Source organism: Ahaetulla prasina, chromosome 7 (genome assembly GCF_028640845.1).
Source record: "Ahaetulla prasina isolate Xishuangbanna chromosome 7, ASM2864084v1, whole genome shotgun sequence".
NCBI classification, from domain to species: domain Eukaryota; kingdom Metazoa; phylum Chordata; class Lepidosauria; order Squamata; family Colubridae; genus Ahaetulla; species Ahaetulla prasina.
The window spans coordinates 58,912,267-58,932,783 of NC_080545.1; positions in this window are offsets into that span (position 1 = coordinate 58,912,267).

Sequence of the window (20,517 nt, forward strand, 5' to 3'; positions counted from 1 at the left end):
GCAGTAAGTTACCTGGTCAGTTTGCAGTTCATATAATATATCTATGGGAAGTCTATAAGCAAGTTGTCCTCGATATTATCTCCTGGCTGCCATGGTGATGTCCAAGAGAAAATTCCAAGTCTTTGAGTTTGATGTGTGTGTGTATTTGTGTTTATCTGGTAGGATGGACCTATCATGCAGAAACAATATAATGATAATAATAACAACAGAGTTGGAAAGGACCTTGGAGGCCTTCTAGTCCAACTCCCTGCCCAGGCAGGAAACCCTACACCATCTCAGATAGACGGTTATCCAACATTTTCTTAAAAATTTCCAGTGTTGGAGCATTCACAACTTCTGCAGCCAAGTCGTTCCACTTAATAATTATTTTAACTGTCAGAAAATTTCTCCTTAGTTCTAAGTTTCAATATCATTGAAACTTCCCTCAAGCGACAGCTGATGAATGGCAACAACAAAATATGGGAGTAAAAGCTGTATGTTGGGCTTTCTTTAAATATATATGGACTTCAAATCTCTAGTCCAGAATACCATGGTGCACACAGTGATGGATGCCCCCAAATTTGCCTCTACAACATCACTATTGAGCAAGCAATTCAAGGTATGTGTCATTACCATAAACACCTATGGATATGAATGTAGTACCTGTGTGCTTACTTCGCTCTAAGGACATCTACCCATCTTTCCAGACCAGAGAGGTGGACACGTTCCTAGACTCTTCCTTAAACACTGGCATCTTATGTCATTCTAGGAAGCTTTCCTTTTCCATGGCAGCTCCTGCCCTGTGGAACAACTTTCCTCTTGAACGTCAGCATCCCTCTACCTTCCTAGCCTTCCAAAAAGCAGTTAAGATCTGGCTTTTCCCCCAGATGCCAAGATTAGGTGAGGTGGATGAGAGAAAATTTAATGAGGGACTCTAGGCTGGAAGCTTAACTGCCAGATTTTTCATGTTTATGGTTTTAATTAATATATGTATTATGTTGCTTTTCATTCATTTTTAATTGTTGTCTAGGAGATGCCCAGAATTTTATATAAAGATGGGCAGCAGAATAAATGTTTTAAATAAAGAAACCTGCAATGACCCTTATTAAGAATGCTGAAGTCCACACATAAAAAGTCCCCAAGTGGTGGAATACTGAAGTACATGAAAACAAACATTCAAACAAACCTTTCTATAGACCAGGGGACTCCAACCTTGGTCCCTTTAAGACTTGTGGACTTCAACTCCCAGAGTCCCTCAGCCAGGGTTGGAGGTTGGAGACCCCTGCTATAGACCACAAAATATGATTTGGGGAGTGGAGTGGGGGAAATTATTACAACAGGATACAGAAATTCATAATACCCTCCCCCCAAAAAAAGAAAAAAGTAACTAAACAAAAATACTAATGAGAAAAAAACACAGCAAACAAAACTGCCCGTTCTATGGAAGTAAAAAGAAATAAAATGAGGACTATTGAAGTTGTTAATTCCAGGAGAAACAACTCTTTAGGCTAGCTGGTGAAAGTTTTCACCCATCTAAGTGCTAGTATTTCTGTGCTTCACAACCATTATGCACACATCTCTCCTGAATGTTTTTATTCTTTTTTGAGATTCAAATAGGATTTAAAAAGGGAAAGGAAATCTGCACTCAGTCATTGTCCATATCAGAGGTGGTATTCAGCCAGTTGTGACCAGTTCTGGAGAACTGGTAGCAGAAAATTTGAGTTCGGAAAACCAGCCCCCATCTATTCTCTGCCTCCCAAGTCCCAGCTGATTAGGAGGAAATGGGAATTTTGCAGTAACCTTTCCCTGGAGTGAGGAGGAAATGGGGATTTTGCAGTATCTTTCCCCTGCCACACCCATCAAGCCATGCCACGCCATGGCATGCCCACCAAGCCACGCCTATCAAACAGGTAGTAAAAATTTTTGAATCCCACCACTGACCCATATGTAGTTTCAAATGCTGAAGCATACTTTGAAAGAAATTCGTTCTTTGTTTCATGCTTGGGCAATTGCTTCCTTCCCAACATCACTCCTGTTGAGCACAAGTTAGTCTAGTTACTAAAGCTACTTGAATAAAGAAATATCTCTTATTGTAGCTGAATATACAATTGAAAGAACAGCAACAGTTAGTTTGCTTCTAATCAATAATACTATATTGGATTTTGAGTGGTTCTAATGTTATCTCTGGTAATGAAAAAGGTTCACTTATTTTTGAAGTCATAATTCATACAGATACCTTTGGGATGTTAGAAAGAGAAAAGAGAAATCAATACTGGAAAATCATATCTATGGTTACATCCACACAAACTTTGATATTTATTAACTTCAGAAATTAATAATGAAGCCAGGGAAGAGTAAAGCTATACTGCACCAGGCAGCAACTTGCAAACCAGTGCTGAACAAAAGTGGAGCTAGTTTCATCATCATGCCTTTATATTTTGCAGAACAAAGAAAGGAAAAAATGACATGGAAAGCATACATAATTGTTCATTCCAAGGCAGATTTTACATACAAACCAAGAAACGTCTTCAAGGAAAAGCAAAGAAAGCCCAGTTGCCTCCTGAAAAATTATCTTTGAGACAACCATGACCTGGATGATTGAGAATCTCCACAGACAAACTAGGAAGTGAAAAACAAAACAAAAAGTATTCACAACAATAAATACTACAAAGAAAATGGTCAGGGACAGAATGTGCTGTATTAAATTAGGCCATATATTAGCAGTGGATTTTCTATATTGATTTGTAATGTAATTTTTTAGAAAGCATTTTGAAACTGCCATGCATCTGCAAATATAATTTGGAGCATTTATTCCAAGGTAAAGGATTTGGCCTAGAATGGGATTGTCCCAGACAGTCGCCATGCATTGTCTAGGGGTTCTCCTGGATTCACAACTCCTATTTAAGGAGCAGATGGCAGCCATCAGAAGGATTATGAGTCATGCATCAGTTATGCCCTTTCCCTTTTCTGAACTAACAACCAAGCTCACAGCCACCCATGCCCTAGTCACCTTGACTACTGCAATCCACTTTGCAAGGGGCTACTCTTGAAAAGTATCCAAAAGTTTGAATCGGTTCAAAATGTGGATGCCCCCATGGTTATGTACAAGACTAGATTTGCACATATGTTGTCTCTTTTGAGGGAGCTGCTGTGGCTGCATTACTTTTGGGTCCCATTCCAGGTCCTGTCTCTCATCTTTAAAGGCCTACATGGCCTGGGACCAGGTTATTTGAAGGACCATATTTTCTCAGTTATATCTACCCAACCCACCAGAGCAGGGAGACAGGGGATGTTACAGCCACCCCACCTAAGAAGGTCCATCTAGTAGCAAGAAGAAAGGCCTTCTCTATGGTGGTTCTCTCTGTGCGGAACATCATCCCTGAAGAAATGAGATTGGCCTCCACTTTGACACTCTTGAAAGGCCCTGAAGGCCCCACAGTATTATAGAGTCCATCAAGTGGTTGCTTTGACTGTTGTCATCAGGGGGGCAGGGGTTTATTGGCTTTTGTATTGAGATTTTAGTTCTGTAAACTGCCAAAGTTACCATGAGTAAGTTTGGTGGCCATGTACTGCAGGTTTTCTTAATAAATAAAAAAAGAAAGTTAATAAAGCCAATATTTTACAGCAATTATCATCTTCAAAATGCACCAAAGCTAAGCAGAATCACTGGTTTACCCAATTGAAACTATTGTATTTGCTAAGCGAGTCCAGGCGTCTTTTGCTTGGTATACTTATGCCTCTTGATTCTTTCCTCTGGTATCTGCTACATTAATTTCTGACATTGTCACATTTGCTTAAAATATATTACTGAGTCTATTTTGTATTTTGTAAAATGCTACATCAATTCTGTCAGATGTTTAGGTTGAGTGTGTTTATTCAAATATGGTGTGCAATTTTATTGAGATAAAAAATGCTTAAATAGCATTATGATAACACTAAAACATTTTTGTTACAAGAACATGGACTTCCTTTCTAGCTGGTAAAAAGTTATTTATTCAGCAAAGTGTTTAGATTCAAAATAGGATGTCAGCCATGGAAGCCATCTTTTTCTTTGGATCTTCAGGGCTGCCACACTTAGCGGATGGGCATGCTGTGGGAACTGGGAGGGGGGTTGGATGGTGACGGGGTGAGATGTATAGCCATAAGAACAGCAACATTCTTTCACTGGGGGTTAAGGATGTTCAACCTGCACCTGGAGAGGCATGACTGAGAAGCTACTCCGCTTAGGATGGTGGCCTGATTGGACCATGTGATGAACATTTGGATGCAGGGGAAGGGACTTGAATTTCCTTTGGGGTGGGGAAAACCCTGGAGGCTTCAGATTCACGTTTTTCCAGATGTGCCAATATGACATCTCTAATAAAATGGAACTTGGAGGAAATGCCTGCCTCAGAGTCTTACTTAGCTATGTTTTCTGGGTATTTTAATTTTTACTGTTATCTATTCTGAGCATCACTTGTTTGCAAAAAGGCAAAATGCATATATCTGACAATTAAATAAAACTGTACATTCCCAAGTAACATCATCCAGAGCAAAAAAAAATGTATCTCATTAAAATTTATTGGACCAACTTCTAATCCAGTCTGGGAATAAAGCTAGTTGCAAGGCTTTAGATACTGTAAGGAAGAGAGCTACAATACATACTATGGCTGGTATCCTAACTATAGAGGCTATGGCTAGTAACTATAGATAACTATAGTATTATTAATTCTGATCTTTTAGTGGCATCTCATCTCAAAACACATATAAACTTAGTAGCCTAAACTTTAAATGGAACATTTGCTGAGTTGCATCGTTTTCACTCATCACCTTATGAAGCATTGAGCTGAAGTGATCATATGTTAATGTTCTCAGCTCTTTCAATGTGTAATGCACATTGAAGCAGTTTGTGCCTAGAGCAAATATGGGCTATGTTTACTGGTACTCTTATTTTCCTCAGAGACAAAGATATCAAACTGGATCTTTCATCTGCCAAAGCCCTTGGCAGAAAGCGTCTTCCATCATAATTATCCTCCATTTTCACTATAGTGTGTATATTTGATCCTCCAATCTTAGACAGGTTATTTCCATTTCTTCTGCTCAAGCCATCAAACTTTCACTCATGTCTAGGTTTTATATGTCAGCAAGAATGACCTAGTTATATTTAGGGGTAGGGAAAGGGAGGAGAATGCTGGCAACTTCACTCACAATTCACTTTATCTCCAAGGCATTTTAAACAGCTTGCCGGAGAAGAGAAATAACATCAGTAAATGTTAGCAAATGGACAAGTTCCATTTGTATGCATGTCAGGGAAGACACTTGACATTGTTTATTGGTGTAATACAGAGCTGCTTGGCTCCTTGCTGCTCCCTTAATTATGTAGTGAATTCCAACAGATAATTTAAGATTCCTATACAACTCTCAAATTACATTGTCAATCATAAACTGTGTGTTTTCCATTTGGATAGTTTGCAGATTATTGAGACTGCTGGGGATGGGCAGGTAAAACAAAAAAATCTCAGAAAAGAAAACAATGTCTGTTTTGGAATATATATATATATATTTAGCAAAGAACAAAGCATCCTCGCTTACTTTGTCATAGCAGTATTTTGAAAATTATTTGGGTTATTCTTAAAATTCTCTGAATTGTTGGGAAAAAATTGCCCCATTTCAAATCCATTCCCCAGTTCCCTATTATTCCCAGAAATTCCAACAGCAACTTTTGCTTATAAGCTCACCCAGTCTCCTTCAACCTATCTTCAAATGCCATAATTCAGACAGAGGCAATGGTAAGTACAGATCGAGACAAGGCTTCCTGTGGTTTCTAGGAACCTTCTCTGCAAGACCCTTTTGAAGTAAAAAAACAGATGAAAATTATATGGTATTTTGTAAAACAGAGTAAGCATTTTTTTAAAACTGAATACTTTCCATAATTCCCTCCCACCCAGCCACTTTTTAGAAAACCAAACAAGCAAACAAAGTTGGGTTTAGCCATTTTGTATGACTGCCTCATCCAGTGTGGCCATTTTCCTTCCTGAGGAAAGATCCCCTGCCTGTATGCAAACTGCTTCACATGTCCTTGTAAGAAAACATTCACAGCCAGTTGAATTGACCCTAAGTAGTGACAGGGAGAAGAATTATTTCTATTCCCTTATATCACAAAGATAGTATGGCAGCCTGCTGACCTGATAGGTAAAGGTAAAGGTTCCCCTCGCACATACATGCTAGTCGTTGCCGACTCTAGGGGGCGGTGCTCATCTCCGTTTCAAAGCCAAAGAGCCAGTGCTGTCTGAAGATGTCTCTGTGGTCATGTGGCCGGCATGATTCAATGCCAAAGGCGCACGGAACGCTGTTACCTTCCCACCAAAGGTGGTCCCTATTTTTTCTACTTGCATTTTTATGTGCTTTCGAAACTGTTAGGTTGGCAGAAGCTGGGACAAGTAACGAGAGCTCACCCCGTTACACGGCAGCACTAGGGATTCAAACCGCCGGGCTGCCGACCTTTCGATCGACAAGCTCAACATCCTAGCCCCTGAGCCACCGCCACACAGCCGGTGTGTCGTCAACGGCGGCTCGGGAGTTCATGGCCTCCATGACGGCCATGGACCTGACACAATTAATTGATGCCCCCACCCACGTCGGGGGAAGCACACTGGATCTGATTTTTGTCTCTGGACAGTGGTTGAGTGGTCTGGAAGTACGAGAATTAGCCATTGAACCTCTGTCATGGTCAGACCACTCCCTCCTTCGTCTGGACTTTCGGACCGCTGCTCCTCACCGCAGGGAGACGGGACCAATACGCTGGTTCCGTCCCAGGCGACTGATGGACCCAGAGAGGTTCCTGATGGAGCTTGGGCCGCTCCCTGGCGATCTGGCCCATGGCTCGGCCGAGGAGCTTGTTGCGGCCTGGGATCAGGCCGCGGTGGGTGCCTTGGACCGTGTCGTGCCTTTGCGGCGTCTGACCCGGCGTAGTTCTCAACCAGCTCCTTGGTTCTCCGAGGAGCTGAGGGAGATGAAACGCCGGAGAAGACGCCTAGAGAGCACGTGGAGGTCCGGCCGTTCCGAAGCTGACCGAATACTAGTTAGGTCTTTTACTCAGACCTATCTAGTGGCATTGAGGGAGGCCAAGCGGGCCTATGTTTCTACCCTCATTGCGTCAGCAGAGAACCGCCCAGCCGCCCTGTTTAGGGTGACTCGCTCCCTCCTTAACCAGGAGGGTTGCGATGACCCCTTACAGGGTTGTGCTGAGGATTTCAGCAGGTATCTGTTTGACAAAATCGCTCAGCTTCGGGACGGTCTGGACCAAAACTGGGTAGTTTCGGGCGAGGTGACGGAGGCTAGTCTTGTTGAGACCATCTGGGAGGAGTTTGACCCTGTGGCTCCCGAGGACATGGACAGGTTGCTGGGGCGGCTGAATGCCACCACATGTTTATTGGACCCGTGTCCCTCCTGGTTGGTGCTGGCCACCCGGGAGGTTACACGAGGCTGGCTCCAGGGGATTGTTAACACTTCTCTGAGGGAGGGTGTTGTTCCCACCGCCTTGAAAGAGGCGGTGGTGAGACCCCTCCTCAAGAAGCCTTCCCTGGACCCAGCTGTTTTGAGTAACTATCGTCCAGTCTCCAACCTTCGCTTTGTGGCGAAGGTTGTTGAGAGTGTGGTGGCACACCAGTTACCCCAGTACCTGGATGAATCTGTCTATCTAGACCCGTTCCAGTCCGGTTTCCGACCTGGGTACAGCACTGAGACAGCTTTGGTTGCATTGGTGGATGACCTCTGGAGGGCCCGGGATAGAGGTTATTCCTCTGCCCTGGTTCTCCTTGATCTCTCAGCGGCTTTTGATACCATCGACCATGGTATCCTGCTGCGATGGTTGGGGGGATTGGGTGTGGGAGGCACCGTACTTCGGTGGTTCTCATCCTATCTCTCCGACCGATCGCAGACGGTGTTGGCAGGGGGGCAGAGGTCGACCTCGAGGCGCCTCCTTTGTGGGGTGCCACAGGGGTCGGTTCTCTCGCCTCTCCTGTTCAACATCTATATGAAGCCGCTGGGCGAGGTCATCAGTGGTTTTGGGGTGAGTTATCAACTGTACGCGGATGACACCCAGCTGTACATTTCCACCCCTGACCACCCCAATGAAGCTGTTGAAGTGTTGTCTCGGTGTGTGGAGGCCGTACGGGTCTGGATGGGGAGAAACAGGCTCAGGCTCAACCCCTCCAAGACTGAGTGGCTGTGGATGCCGGCATCCCGGTACAGTCAGCTGCAACCGCGGCTGACTGTTGGAGGCGAATCATTGGCCCCAATGGAGAGGGTGCGCAATTTGGGGGTTCTCCTGGATGGACGGTTGTCCTTTGAAGATCATTTGGCGACCGTCTCCAGGAGAGCTTTTTACCAGGTTCGCCTGGTCCGCCAGTTGCGCCCCTTTCTAGACCGGGATGCCTTATGAAATTATTATTATTATTATTATTATTATTATTATTATTATTATTATTATTATTATTATTATTATTATTATTATTATTATTATTATTATTATTATTATTATTGTTGTTATTATTATTATTATTATTGTTATTGTTGTTATTATTATTATTATTATTATTATTATTATTATTATTATTATTATTATTATTATTATTATTATTATTATTATTATTATTATTATTATTATTATTATTATTATTATTATTATTATTATTATTATTATTATTATTATTATTATTATTATTATTATTATTATTATTATTATTATTATTATTATTATTATTATTATTATTATTATTATTATTATTATTATTATTATTATTATTATTATTATTATTATTATTATTATTATTATTATTATTATTATTATTATTATTATTATTATTATTATTATTATTATTATTATTATTATTATTATTATTATTATTATTATTATTATTATTATTATTATTATTATTATTATTATTATTATTATTATTATTATTATTATTATTATTATTATTATTATTATTATTATTATTATTATTATTATTATTATTATTATTATTATTATTATTATTATTATTATTATTATTATTATTATTATTATTATTATTATTATTATTATTATTATTATTATTATTATTATTATTATTATTATTATTATTATTATTATTATTATTATTATTATTATTATTATTATTATTATTATTATTATTATTATTATTATTATTATTATTATTATTATTATTATTATTATTATTATTATTATTATTATTATTATTATTATTATTATTATTATTATTATTATTATTATTATTATTATTATTATTATTATTATTATTATTATTATTATTATTATTATTATTATTATTATTATTATTATTATTATTATTATTATTATTATTATTATTATTATTATTATTATTATTATTATTATTATTATTATTATTATTATTATTATTATTATTATTATTATTATTATTATTATTATTATTATTATTATTATTATTATTATTATTATTATTATTATTATTATTATTATTATTATTATTATTATTATTATTATTATTATTATTATTATTATTATTATTATTATTATTATTATTATTATTATTATTATTATTATTATTATTATTATTATTATTATTATTATTATTATTATTATTATTATTATTATTATTATTATTATTATTATTATTATTATTATTATTATTATTATTATTATTATTATTATTATTATTATTATTATTATTATTATTATTATTATTATTATTATTATTATTATTATTATTATTATTATTATTATTATTATTATTATTATTATTATTATTATTATTATTATTATTATTATTATTATTATTATTATTATTATTATTATTATTATTATTATTATTATTATTATTATTATTATTATTATTATTATTATTATTATTATTATTATTATTATTATTATTATTATTATTATTATTATTATTATTATTATTATTATTATTATTATTATTATTATTATTATTATTATTATTATTATTATTATTATTATTATTATTATTATTATTATTATTATTATTATTATTATTATTATTATTATTATTATTATTATTATTATTATTATTATTATTATTATTATTATTATTATTATTATTATTATTATTATTATTATTATTATTATTATTATTATTATTATTATTATTATTATTATTATTATTATTATTATTATTATTATTATTATTATTATTATTTTTATTATTATTATTATTATTATTATTATTATTATTATTATTATTATTATTATTATTATTATTATTATTATTATTATTATTATTATTATTATTATTATTATTATTATTATTCTGAACTGATAGGAGGGGATAAATAATAGTAAGGTCACACTGATGGGTTTATCTAAAACATTCCAATGTAAAACATTCCATTCATGCTGTAATTTATACTATATCTGCCTTTTCCCTTTGTCTTGTCTTTTCAATGTAGCAGACCAAGTTTGGTTCTTTTTTTGATTGGGGCTGCTCAGCAAAGCGCCAAAATTTTGATGGGAGCCTAGTATATACTGTATACATGCTCATAATGTTATTTTGCACTTTCATAGTGATTTGGTTGCTCTCTAGGTGAGCAGGATTTTGGCCTCAACAGTGACCATCTGCAAGGTCTCCAAGTTGAGGAACAATTGCAATTGGGATGCAAAATGAATCTGTTCAAAGGTCTTCCTGACCACAACTGTCATCTTCAAGCAGGAACTATGAGTCCAAAAAAAGTCCAAGTTATGCACCAGTCCTGAATGGAGAAGTACATCTCCATCCTAAACCAGTGATGAAAACTTCCTAACTTAGAGAGGCAAAACAGCCATAAGCACTGTCTTATCAGGATTCCCACAAGTCTATTCCTCTTTGTTTAGAACTATGCAACCTCCAGACAATGATTCAGTGCATGAATAGTTTAATCTGTGTAGCCCAGAGTCAAGAAATAAAGATGGAGTCCATCAGCATAATTATTTTTTTTATTTTTTTTTAATTCAAAAAGTTTTACAAAATTTTTTTTCCCCTTTCCCCCCCTCCTCCCCCCTCCCTTCGCAACCCCCCTCCCCCCCCCGACTTCCCGGAACGAGCACAAGGTATAGTTAAAAGTAAAACAAACATATGCTAAAAAGTTTTCGTCCCAACTTAATTATACCCCTACAATCATCAATTCCTAACTTCCCCCAAAAGCAATCAAAAATAATACATCATAATCATTCAAAAACAGTCTGATAACTCTTAGTCTGATATCTACGTTGAATATAGTCAATCCATTTTTCCATTCCTTTAAGTATCTTTCTTGCGTATTGTCTTTCAAAAGGCTGATATCTTCGCCATCTCAGCCAAATTGGCAACTTTCAATATCCATTCTTGTATTGTTGGTACTTCTTTTTCTTCCAATATTGTCCTATTAGTAATCTTGCTGCAGTTATTAGATTTAAAATCAATTTAGTCTCAATTACTGTACAATCCGTAATAATTCCCAACAAGAAAAATTGCGGCAGGAACTTTATCTTCTTTTCAGAACATTTTGTAAAATCCACCAAATTTTTATCCAAAAGGCCTTTATGTCCTTACAAGTCCACCAAATGTGAAAATATGTAGCGTCATCACAATTACATCTCCAACATTTTGCTTGCATTTCTGGATACATACACGATAATTTTTTAGGATCTAGATGCCATCTATAAAACATTTTATAAAAATTTTCCCTCAGATTCTGTGCCTGCGTGAATTTAACATTTCTAACCCAAATTCTTTCCCACGTTTCCAATAATATTGGCTCCTGAAAATTTTGTGCCCACTTTATCATACAGTCCTTTACCAAGTCCCTTTCAGAATCTATTTCAAGTAACACATTATACAATCTCTTTATATGCTCCTGAGACTGATTTCTAATTTGCTTTACCAAATTTCCCTCGTTCTGCTCTATACCAACTTTTTGGTCTCCCTTCCATCTAGCATGTAATTGCTCATATTGAAACCAAGTATAATTTTTCCCTTCCTCTCTTAATACTTGCAGAGATTTTAACTGCAAATTACCTCTTTCAGTATACAAAAGATCTTTATATGTAATCATTTCCTGCTTCTGTTCTATGTTTATATTTTCTACTGTATGTCTAGGACATGCCCATATAGGAACCTTATAATTTAGTTTATAAGAGTATTTTTCCAAACACATGAAGGGCATTTCTTAGCACATGATTTTTAAAGGCCTTGTCCACCTTTTTGTCATAAATTAAATATGCATGCCATCCATATAACAAATCATAACCTTCTATATTCAAAATTCTGTCCTCTGTTAAATTAAACCAATCACTTATTGCAGAGAGAGCAGCTGCTTCATAATATAATTTAAAATTAGGCATTTTAAACCTCCCTTTCCGAGAATCTTGAATTATTTTCATTTTAACCCTAGCTTTTTACCTTCCCATATAAATTTGTTAATTCCTTCTGCCATTCCTCAAGATTCTTATCTTTCTTAATTATTGGTATCATCTGAAAGAGGAATAAAAATCTAGGTAAAACATTCATTTTAATAGCAGCAATTCTCCCAGCAAAGATAATTGCAATTTTTCCAAACAATCAACTCCTTCTGAACTTTTGCCATAAAACCTCATAGTTATTCTTATACAATTTCACATTTGATGACGTAATATAAACCCTAAATACTTAACCTTCTTTACAATTTCAAATCCTGTTACTTCCTCTAGTTTTTCTTTCTGTTGTCTGGCCATATTTTTATTATCACTTTTGTCTTTTCTGATTTACCTTAAACCCTGAGACATTCCCATATTGATCAATTATTTCCAACAAAGATTTACTAGAATTTATAGGGTTTGTTAAAGTAATCACCAAATCATCTGCAAAAGCTCTTAACTTATATTCATACTGTCTAACTCTAATTCCTCTATCTCCTTTACTTCGTATTTTATCCAATAATGGTTCTAGAGTTAAAATAAACAATAATGGTGATAAAGGACATCCCTGTCTTGTTCCTTTCGCAATCTTAAAAGGTTCTGTTAAGCTACCATTGATTATAATCTGTGCTGTTTGCTCTCCATAAATTGCCCTAATTATTCTTAAAAAACCATCTCCAAATTGCATCTTTTCTATTAATTTAAATAAAAAATCCCAATGCAATCGATCAAAAGCTTTCTCTGCATCGAGAAAAATAAATGCTGCTGGAATAAAATTTTTCTTTTCTAAGTACTCCAGTAAATTAATAATCTGCCTAACATTATTCCTCATCTGTCTCCCTTTTATAAATCCAGATTGATCATTATGAATTCTTCGCTGCAGAATCAACATTAATCTATTAGCTATTATTTTAACAAAAATCTTATAATCATTATTTAAAAGTGAGATTGGCCTATAATTCCCAGGTTTAGAACAATCCTGTTCCTCTTTGGTATCAATGAAATAAAAGAGGTTCTCCATGAGGGGAATTCTCCTAGTTGTATCTGATTAAATAATTCCTTAAGTGGACCTAACATCTCATCCTGTAAATTCCTATAATAACTAACTGTAAGCCCATCCGTACCAGGAGTTTTCCCATTTTAATTGTTTAATTACCAAAATAATTTCTTCCGAAGTTATAGGCCGATTCAATTCATCCGTTTGTTCTAAAGTTAAATTTTTAACCTTATATTCCTTCAAATAATTATCAATATCCCTATTCAATATATTATCTTTAAGATATAAATTTGTATAATATTCTAAAAAGCTTTTTAATTTTATCCTGTTGATATCTCTCTTTACCTTTGTATTCTATTTTTCTATAGTACGTTGTTTTGTCTTTTCCTTAAAGTGTATGCTAACCACCTACCAGGTCTATTTGCGTTACAAAAGTATTATGTTTGGCATATTGTATATTTGTTGCCACCTGATCAGCCATTATCATATTAAATTGATTCTGTAGTAACTTTATTGCATCTTTAAGTTTTTGATCATGTGGGTTATGTATTAATAATTGTTGTTTCTTATAGATTTCCTCTTCTAAATACCTACGCTGTCTTTGTTGCTTATTTCTCTGTCTATTATTAAGATATATTAATACACCTCTCATAAAAGCTTTACTGCAGTCCCAAACCATTTCTATCGATGTTTCATTATTCAAATTATAATCAAAAAATTCTTTCATCTGCTTTTTACATTGATTTACATTATCCTGATATCTAAACAAATTTTCATTTAATCTCCAAGTTCTTCTACCCTCTTTTCCATATTGCAATTCCATCCAAACAGGACTATGATCAGACAAACATCTTGGAAATATCTTAGTTTTCTTCACCCTAAAAAGCAAATCATTAGAAATTAAAATAAAATCAATACGTGAGAAGGATTGATGCCTATCAGAGAAAAAAGTATAGTCTCTTTCCTCCAGATTCCGCAGTCTCCATACATCTCTTAACTCAAAATCTTCTATCATATCAAAAAAGGATTTAGGCAGCTTTGCATGTGCAGGTATCTTCTTGGAAGAAGTTCTCTTGTCCTTTCGTGTATCTATTACTCCATTCCAATCGCCCAATATAATACACGATTTATAATCCCATAGAATCAACTTATCATATAACATTCTATAAAATTTTTCTTGTTGCTGGTTGGGTGCATATATACCAAGCAAGAGAGTCCTTTTTGTTTCTATTGTAAGTTCAATAGCAATATATCTTCCATAAATATCTGCCTCTATTAACTTGGCTGGTATATCTTTTCTCAAATAAACCACTATGCCATGTTTTTTCTCCAAAGCTGAAGCAACAAAATGTTTACCTAACTTTGAGTTTATTAGGTACTTTTGATCTGATAATTTAATATGCGTTTCTTGTAAGCAAATAACATCATTTTTAAATTGTTTCAAATAATGAAATATTTTTCTTCTCTTCTGAGCTGAGTTCAAACCATTGACATTCCAAGTCAAGATTTTATTTGCCATTACTGGGCTGCTGAAGCCTTTGGGCAATCAACTGAAGATCGTCCTCCCGTATCTTCGGCCGTGCTCCTCCCACCGCTTCTGTAGCAGAGTCCTGAACTTTACTTTGAGTTTGTTGCTCCTTTTCTTTACGCTTAAGGGCTCCCCTCGTCAGTCTTTGTTCTTGTGGTTGTTCCTCTGATGGTAACATCACTGGAATCACCTCAGCTTCCACACCCATTTGAGTCTCTTGAATTCTTTTTTCTATTATTTCTATTTCAAATTTCAGCACTGTAGAAAGAAAATCTTTGGCCTTAAGCACTGTGTCAATACGATATCTTCTTCCCTGATAATACACTGTCAAGCCAACTGGAACCTCCCATCTAAATTGAATCTGGTATTTCTTAAGTTCTTGTGTAAAAAATGTAAAGTCTTTTCTATCCCTTAACATCTTGGGAGGGATCTCTTTCAAAACCTTCAACTCCTGTTCCCTATTTTCAAGTTTTTCTGAAAAGCAACTTGCAAAATTTGATTCCTCACTGTTCTTTTCAAAAATAAACCACAATGACTCTAGGAAGTTTCTTTTGCCTAGCAATCCAAGAATTAACTCTATAAATTTTGTCAATTTGATAAGCAACCTCTTGTGGATCAAGTTCAATAAATTCAGCCAGAGCTTCTGATAAAATTTTTTTTAAATCTTCCCCTTTGTCTTCATTCAAACCTCTAATTCTCAGAGCTCCTTCCATCATTCTATACTGCATCACCACCACTTGATCTTCATTTTTATCCAATTTGATTTGCATTCCCCATTCTATTTTCTATTTGTTGATTTGACTGAACAATTTCTTGCACCTCCTCCTCCACCACCTCCAGTCTTTTGCCAAACCTTGAAAAGCCATTAAGATATCTTCTCTTATTTTTTATTATTCTCTTTATTTCTTCTCTTATTTTCTCATTATTATCCATAATCTCCTTAAACCTTTCTTCAGACACTTTCCTTGCTCTTTAATCAGATCTTCTAAAGCTGGTTCAGAACCCTTCTGCCCCCAGTCTTAGGTGGTTTAGTAGCCATTTCAGTTTTAAAATTCACAAAATATAAGTCTAGAAACTTCTCTTCTCCCCTTTAAATATAGGAGAGCTCAGTTCACTTCATTAAAATCCACACATAACATTTCTTATCTTCTTAGTTGCACAGACTGTTTAAAATTCCATTCGTCATTTTCACTCCCGTTCAGGCGCCATCTTAGAGTCAATTAGAACAAAGGAAAAAAAAATTCTCTTTTTTAGAAAGTAGAAGTCAGGAAATCAAAAATACTTGCAATCCAATAATCGTCCGCTTGCACTCATTCCGTCTGCTTAAAGAGATCCATAAAGATAAGACAATTAGCAGAGATGGACACCTTCTTCTTTTCCTGCTTTTGCAGACACGCACTGAAGTCGGAGATGGCAGAAATATTTATGGGACCCATCGACCCTTCGAAGCTCTGCTTAATTAAAACAAAGCCTCTGGGGAGGTCTACCAACATTCCTGCGCTCTTATCTTTCCTCTTTCATCCAGAGAAAAAGATTAAAGCCGGCTTTTCCTGGCTTTTACGATGTTCAGTGCGGAGCCCCTTTAATTAGGGCTCAGCGAAGAGGTGGAGCCACCCGGAAGTCAATCCCATCAGCATAATTATGATTTGTTATTGTTGTTCAGCTGCCAAGTCATGCTTGAGGCAAACCACTTCAGCATACTATCTCCCCACTCCTAACCTCTGCAGTCCAAAAGGACACCATGGTCAATGGTACTGAAAGCTGCTGTCCTGGTTCTAGTTTCAATTATCACATACATACAGTTACTATGGAAGTTAGCAATTTACTCAAAGACAAAACAATAATATCAAACAAGGAATGCAAACTAAAATACAGTCATGGCAAGCAACTTGCTGAAATGTTTTGCTTTTAGCAGGAACATGCAGAAGAACAGTCAAAATCCAGTCCAAAGTTCCAAGAGTCAGATCAGCATTATCAGCCACGCCAGAGGTCAGAATTCTACAAAGAAAATCTGAAGAAATGTCACACAAGTGCCAGAGTTCTGACAATTGATTCCAAAGAGGGTTCATGTGTTAGAGTTGCTTTTTAGATCAAGCTGCAGCCAGCAGCCTTTAATAAAAGAATTTACTCCTTTACTTGATAAGAAGCCTCACTGAACATTTCTGCTCTACTGTCGTGTCCCACTCCTTCGCTGACGGCCGGGTCAGGGAAATCCGAATCAGGCTTGCCTCTGCAGCTCTGCCCAAAGTCCTAGCAAAGTCCCCAGAGCAGGCAGGAGACCAAAAAGTGACTTCAGCAAGATAAGTTCGACTTTGCCTGACTCAGAGACTGCCAGAAAGCAGATCCTTTATATAGGCCATGGGGTGTGGCTCCATGACTCAGCACTCATTAAGGCCTGCCCCTCCCTTCCTTCTGTTGCCTCCGCCTATCCAGTCTTCTGATGCGAGGGTCACTCCAATCAGCAGCTGTTGGAAATAAACCTTCCTCAGGCTCACATGCTGTGGAGGAGGGGGAGGGGTCTAGCTGTTCCGTTTGCCTGGGCATGGAGCCAGGGCTGGGGCCGGGGGGTGCTCCCTCCTCTGCAGCCTGCTTGGGCATGGAGCCAGGGCTGGGACCGGGAGGTGCCCCCTCCTCTTCAGCTTGTCTGGGCATGGAGCCAGGACTGGGGCAGGGAGGCATACATTCCTCCGTGTTTGGGAGCAGATAAAAAGGCCCCGGCTGCTGTGAGAGCGGGCAAGACACAACATCTACTCACCAGATTTGGGACTGGAAGGCCTGATGTCATCATCATCATCTGACTGCTCCAGCTGTTCAAGTGGTACCTTTGTATTTGATCAGCCACATTTGATTCTTAGAAGGGGTTTGGCTCATGTGGTTAACATTCCACAGATTCTTCTGGAGAAGCTTTTTCAAATTGAAATTTAGACTCAGCATATGACTCCAAGATCATGACAACTGCTGAGAGATCAAGGAACACAAGGATGAATACATCATCCATCTTATGTCTACCAAAGGACATTCTCAAATTTGATAAAAATTGTCTACATTCTAAATTACAAACTAAAATGAGCCCCAATAATCCATTTTTTGTAGATTTTAAAATCCTGCCTTTATTATATTAATTTAAAATCTCCAAGATCCTTTGCAGTTGCCATCTTACTACCTTCTTCACAATTTTCTCAAGAAAAACAACTTCTTCTGCGCATGCGTGTAATGGCGGTGACGATCTGAGGCTCATGAAGATAGCGGCTGGTGTTCCCAGCTGAGATGCCATTTGGGCGCTTGCCGGGCTGCGTGGACTTCGGCCCCAGGTTGGTCATCATGTCAGCAGCCGAGAGCGAGGTCTTTGGACCTTGGTGGTCTCTCGGTTGCTGAGAACGGGGCCGAAGTCCTGGGTGAGCAGCGGATGGCGGCAGTCATTTTGGGGTCGGGGCGACCGTTCCGGACTGGCTCTAGTGATCCCCGGCCGTGAGCAAATGCTGGCGGCAGTGTGGTGAGCCGTTCGGGCCGGAGCTTTGGAGGGCCTGAAGATCGGCCGTTTCTCCCCCCCCCCAGCTGACTTTCGGGCAGGTTTAGCCTCTGGCCGCAACTCTCAGCAGCGGCAGGATTTTGGGCCACATTTTCTACCAATCTATTGAGTCAGCGGACTAGCGGATGGTCGGCGGCCATTTTTGGGGTGGGGTAGCCGTCCCGGACTGGCCTGGTTCGTTCCCCGGCCGTGTGCAATGTTGGCGGCAGTGTGGTGGGCCACTCAGGCCAGAGCTTTTGAGGGCCCAAAGATCGGCCGTCTCTCCCCCCCCTCCCCAGCTGACTCTTGGCTAGGCCTAGTCTTAGCCTTTGCCGTAATGTCCATCAGCGGCTTGAGTTTGTGCCGCATTTTTCATCAGCGGCACATTGGCGGTCTCTTCCGGATTTCCATCTGCGGCATGCTGGATCATGAACTCAACATGGACCCAGCATTATTAATGGTGGCCATAGGAACGGCATTAGCGGTACTGGTGGTACTGGTGCGTGCAGTATTCCATCTGACCACCGAGCTGCACGAGCCCCTTCCCCAGGATGGAGTTAACTCGGGACTCCGAGGGACATTATTCCACCTTAGCGGTCGGCAGCCGAGGAGGATATTATTGTACCAACTTTTAGGAGGGAGGCCATTAGATTTGGCCGGACCTCTGGACCCCTTGGCTGTTTCCTGGATCATCTGGACTTGGGCCGGTTTTGTTCCCCGGATTTCAAACGGATTGTGGGTTTGGCATTCTAGCCTCCCTTTCTCGGTCTGTGATGAAGGCAGGGGCGAAGCGGACAATTCGATTGGCCCAGAACTCATTTTACATCTATGCCGGCTTGGGATGTACACTTTTTGCTGTCTTAAATTGACATTCTTTCATGAGATATTCATCCACCGACCTATTACGACAGTGAGGTTCCCCCGCCTCGCAGGAATGGCACTCTAGGTTATCGAGAGCCTACCTTAACGAAGGGTTTTGGGACCCAGAGAGGTGGCATGCGGCCAAGAAGAATTTCTGGGGGTTTTTAAATAGGTTTTTAAAGAGGGGTCTTTTAAGGGGAGGGAGGGATATGACGGGTGGGGGAAAAAACCTGTCGGGGAGGGGTTTAGCCCCTGTGCTTGTTCGCGGCACCACGCCATCTGGTCCGAAGGCAGAGGGGGATGGGTCCGTTCTGAGAGTAGAGAGTTGTTCAATCTGTACGGTAAGTGGGAGAGGCAGATATGGCGGAAGCGGGGGGCCATATCAAGTTTTGGAAGCACGTGCTCGCTGTCTCAAAGCGATCACGTGCTCCGGCCCCTCAGTCTTTACCCGTTCCCCGGGCGGTCATGGTCCTCAGAGCCTTGGTCTCCGGTTGATGTTATGTAATGCTCGGTCCGTGGTCAATAAGGCCCCCCTGATCTGCGATCTTATTCAGGGGGAAGCCGCAGACCTTATGGGCATTACGGAGACCTGGTTGGGGCCGGAGGGGGGGGTTCCCCTCGTGGAGTTATGCCCGCCAGGTTTCCGAGCATTTCATCATCCGAGAGCCCAAGGTAGGGGTGGGGGGGTAGCGGTTGTTATAAGGGAAAGTCTAGAGCCAAGGGAGGCCACTGTACCTCAGATTGCCGGTTGTGAATCCCTCTTTGTGAAGTTGGGCCATCGGAATCAGTTGGGCTTGTTGATCACGTACCTGGCTCCTTGCTGCGTGACTACAGCCCTACCCGAGTTGTTGGAGGTGCTCGCCAGACTTATAGTCATGGGGGACTTTAATCTGCCATCGACAGGCTTGTCATCGACGGCGGCTCGGGAGTTCCAGGCTTCCATGACAGCCTTGGACCTGATTCAAGTAATTGATGGCCCTACGCACACAGGGGGAGGCACACTGGACTTAATTTACATCTCTGGACAGTGGTTAAATGATCTGGAATTAGATAAGTTAGAAACAGTACCGGTGTCATGGTCAGATCATTTTCTCCTTCGCCTAGATTTTTGGACCGCTACCCACCACTGCAGAGAGATGGAACCAATGCATTGGTTCCGTCCCAGGCACCTGATGGACCCGGAGAGGTTCCTGATGGAGCTTGGGCCATTTCCTGAGGACCTGGCCCACGGCACGGTTGAAGAACTAGTTGCA